The following is a 5020-nucleotide window of genomic DNA, read 5'->3' as shown; positions in this document are numbered from 1 at the left end:
TTCCACCACATACACAAACTGTCTCACATACAAATTTACTAATTAAATCAGAATATAAATTGGGCACGGTTCCGTTTACCGGGTATTGAGCTCACATTGTGTACCTTATCTACAAAATATCAAAGACCGATTTCAGTTATTTGCTTGGGTTCGATTCCGGGTACAAGTATTTTGTGCATCACTAACTGCGGTCAAAGCTGCTGGGCTTCAACAATTTGATCTTTTTAAGTTAAATGTGGTGATAATTAGATGCAAATCAATTTAGTTTTTGTTTTTTCTATCAAAGTTGGAGGATAATTAGTTTTTTTTTGTTAGGAGGATAAAGAAAGTTGAAAGTGTTCCACAAAAGATTAGTGTCGAGGTGCTATGAGCCTGTGAGCATTGGACACCCTTTAGGTGCAATAGGTATGTATTTTATATAAAAGAACTATTTGCTTAATTTTTCATTATGTGATTCAGGACAAGGTTACAGTGTGTTGTTGCTTTACTGAATGAGATCTTGACTTAAAATAAAATGCAGTCATTAAAGGCTACAACAAAATACAAGCTCATGGACATCATATTGAGCCAAAACATATTGTGGCAACAAATGGCAAGCTAATGATATTGACAGCTCTTGCTCTTGCTCAACAATTTTGTAATTAATTTGTTTTGTTGAAAATGCCATTTTATATATTGTAAAACAATGCTATATGTGTAATGACTGCTATAACTTATTCGGCTATGGTTTCACAACCCCCCGCAACGTGGAGGGTCTAGATACTAGTCCTTTATAAACTCATTAAAAAAGAGAAACAAAATGGCCCAGTAACACTAATAGACTTTATTACTACTATGCATACTCCAAACCTAGGAGCAATTAAATAGGATCCACACACCATTAAGAAAAAGAAATAATATTAAAAAGAAAATAAAAGCATAACAAACCGTTGGTTTACTGTTTAATTACCAAAAAGAAAAAACAAACGAAGTGGAAAACCAAAAATCTAACTTTACACATGCTCCAGAGAAGAGACGGATTTTTTTTTAATTTTTTTTAAACAATGAACGGTTGTTTTAAAATCTGTTTTAAGCTTGTAGGAAACCGTTCATAAAATAAACTAAAACTGGAAATTTTAGCAACAATAATCCATATTACAATACAAGTACAAGAACGAAAGTTACAATACAGAAACTAGATTACAAAAGATTAGAAAGAAATAGCAAAACGAGCAACAAGATGGCTGAGGCACGTGTCAAACACGTTTCCCTTAAAACAGATTTTCGGGCCACCCAGGTGAACCCGTCTGTTTCCCAGGGTACAACAGCCTAAGCAGTTTGTATTGCCGGGATTAGCCTAGCACCTGAACTAAACTTGAAACAAGAGCACGCAAGATCGAAAAGTCGGGAAATACTTTTGGTTGTGTGTGAGATTGCATGAACAATATTTTTCTGTTCTACCAAAAATAATGACCCAAGGCCTAGTATATATACATGATCCATGTCCCGACCAAAAGTCTTGAGTTAATACACCATTAACTCTAAGAGTTAAATTAAATTTAAATGCAATGCTTATGAGATTTTAATAATTCAATTAACACTTGCAACCTATTGATTTCCCATTCATATAATACATTTAGTAATAAAGTCATACTATGAAGCTATGGGAAAGAGTGATTGAGGTTAGACTTAGACGAGAAACTCAGGTTACGGTCAACCAATTTGGCTTCATGCCGGGGAGTTCCACCACAGAGGCAATACACCTTATAAGAAGATTAATGGAAAAGTATAGGGAGAAGAAGCGTGATCTACATATGGTGTTTATTGACTTAGAAAAGGCCTACGACAGTGTGCCACGACAGGTGCTCTGGGAGTGCTTGGAGGGTAGAAGAGTGCCCAGGAATTACATAGAGATAATTATGGATATGTATACCAGGAGTGAAACAAGTGTCCGTGCGCCAGTGGGGGATACTGATTTCTTTCCTGTAGAGGTAGGTCTTCACCAGGGATCAGCGTTGAGCCCGTTTCTTTTTGCAGTAGTCTTGGATGAGTTGTCAAAGTCGATTCAGGGGACTCTCCCGTGGTGCATGATGTTCGCAGACGATATTGTGTTACTTGCTGAGAAAAACAAGATCTAAACATGATGCTTGAGGAGTGGCGAACAACCTTAGAGACAAAAGGTTTAAAGATTAGCCGATCTAAGAAGGAGTACCTCCACCGTGATTTTGGTGGGATAAACGACAATGAAGACGCACAGATCACAATTCAAGGGCAGGTGGTCCCGCAGGTAACGAAGTTCAAGTATTTAGGATCATTTGTACAGAGCGATGGGGAATTAGACAGTGATGTGACCCACCGAGTTCAGGTAGGATGGTGTAGATGGAAAGCAGCCACAGGTATATTGTGCGACAAGAGTTTCCCGACTAAACTAAAGGGAAAATTCTATAGGGTGGCAGTTAGACCTGCAATGCTATATGGAACAGATTGTTGGGCCATCAAGAAGGCACAAGTGCGGAAGATGGAGGTAGCAGAAATGAGAATGCTACGTTGGATGTGTGGGCACACAAGGCTATACCGAATAAGAAACGTTGTGTTTCGCGAGAGATTAGGGGTGGCGAACATAGCAGACAAGATAAGAGAGTGGAGATTGAGATGGTTTGGACATGTAAAGAGAAGACAGATGACGAATCCTGTTAGATCCGTAGAAAACATTACTACAGAGGGGAGGAGGGGTAGAGGACGACCGAAATTGACTTGGGATGAGAGGATTAGGCATGATTTGATAGACCTAAACCTCTCCGAGGACATGGTTGAGGATAGGAATTCGTGGAGAAGTAGAATTAAAGTTAAGGATTTTTAGAGAGAATTGAATACCTTAGGGCTTAGACTTAACTTATTTAGGTTACATACCATAATGGTATTTCCCTTACTTATAGTATTATTATTATTATAATTATTATTAGCTTTTATATAACTGTTAAACTGTGATCTTATTATTAATATTATTATAATTAGTAGTAGTTTTTATATAACTGTTAAACTTTGATTTCCTTTATTTTGCTTCATACACATGTACTTAGAGCCGAGGGTCTCTCTGGAAGCCACCTCTTTATTCCTTTGGATAGAGGTACGGTGTGCCTACATCCCACCCTCCCCAGACCCTACTTATAGCTTTGCTGTCGGTGGGATTTTACTGGGCATGATTGATTGATTGATTGATAATACATTTAGTAATAATAATTATATAACAATGACTATTATACAACAATTATATTATTAAATTTACAACAACTACCACTTAACTTTTTCATAAATTTTTCTTTATTGTATATTTTGATTTAAACCTTTCTATGCTATCAAACTAGGGGAAGGGGCTTGGAGCATTGAACAAATTCAAGGTTGGATGGTGTAATATTCTTATATGAACTGATGTAGCCATGAGAAAACTTGATATTCTTTCATTTGATATGGTTATAAATTATGATATAAATACGTCGTGGAATATAGTTTGAAAAATTGCACACCCTTTGTTTAACATTCTATTATGACGTGTAACATGCATAGGAAGTGTTTTGTTTATACTTCGCACGAGCCATACAGTCCACTAAGACTGCTTTTGGATGGGCGAAATATTATGTTTAAAAATAGGAATGTGTTGATATGTACTACATAACAGAAGTGTATCTCACACCAGTTGGTATTCAAACAAAATGGTTTAACTTTTTTATTCAATCGCTACCAAATGCTTATATATATATATATATATATATGGGTGGATTCTAGTGAAAACTCCTCTTAAAGAGAAAACTCCTAAAAAACTATTTTTAACTTAAATTTTTTTTTTTTTAAGTTTATTTTTTTTCCATTATTCTTATATGTTGTTATTGGTTTAAAAAAAAAAAAACCTTGTCGGTAACCTCGTCGGTTTAGTGCGCATGTATAATAGTGTGCATTGCATATATGCAAAAGTGTTTGTATTGCATAGAATACAACACTATTGCACATATTTAATACACACTATTGTATATATGCAATATAAGACTAATACACACATCGAATACACATTAGTATGTATGTGTAATACAACATTAACGCACATGTGCACCACATCGACTTTTATTTTATTATTATTATTTTTTTCATATAATACAACACTACTACACATTTACAATACAAAAATATTGAATATATGCAATAAAACACTATTAAACTCAAAAATACATAGTAATACACATGTGTAATACAACGGTATCGCACAGTAATACGTATGTGCATTACAGTGGGTTTTTTTTTATTTTTTTTATATTTCGAGTGAAATATAAGAAAATATAAGAATAATGGCTAAAACAGAATTTTGAAAATATTTTTTTATTTTTAATTAAAAATAATTCTTTAGGAGTTTTAGGGGAGGGATATTTTGAGAACCATATTGAGTTTTAAGAACTTAAGAACTCAATTCTAGGCCACACATTTAATTAAATTGATTGGAATATGTGGTTGAGATTAAATCTGACAAAAAAGTAAAAGTAGAAGAGGGAATAAATATGTAAGTGGTTACGCTAACTTTTACGTCCGTTACACATGTGTAAAAAGTCTACTCGGTGCGTAAAAAATTCTATAATTTTTTTACGTGTATGTAACTTACATATATTACGCATGTGTAAAAAAAATTCAAAAAAAAAATCGTTACACTGAGTTCTTTCGAGTTCTTAAAACTAAAAGGGGTTCTTAATTGAAATCTCCCCTATATATACACACACACACACACACACACACACACACACACACATACATACATATATATAGGGGTGGGGTACAATAAAAACTCCTTTTAAAGAAAAAACTTAAAAACTCCTAAAAAATTATTTTCAACTTTTTAAATTTTTTTTTTTTGAAGTTTTCTTTTTTTTCCCATTATTCTTATATGTTGTTAATGGTTAAAAAAAAGGCTTGTCGGTAACCTCGTCGGTGTAGTGTACATGTGTAATAGTGTGCATTGCATATATGCAAAAGTGTTTGTATTGCATAGAATACAATATTA

This window comes from Bidens hawaiensis, unplaced genomic scaffold (genome assembly GCF_021521415.1).
Source record: "Bidens hawaiensis isolate Kalapana, Puna unplaced genomic scaffold, B.hawaiensis_p1.1 tig00067437_1, whole genome shotgun sequence".
Classification (NCBI taxonomy): Eukaryota; Viridiplantae; Streptophyta; class Magnoliopsida; order Asterales; family Asteraceae; genus Bidens; species Bidens hawaiensis.
Note: the sequence above shows the minus strand (reverse complement) of the source record.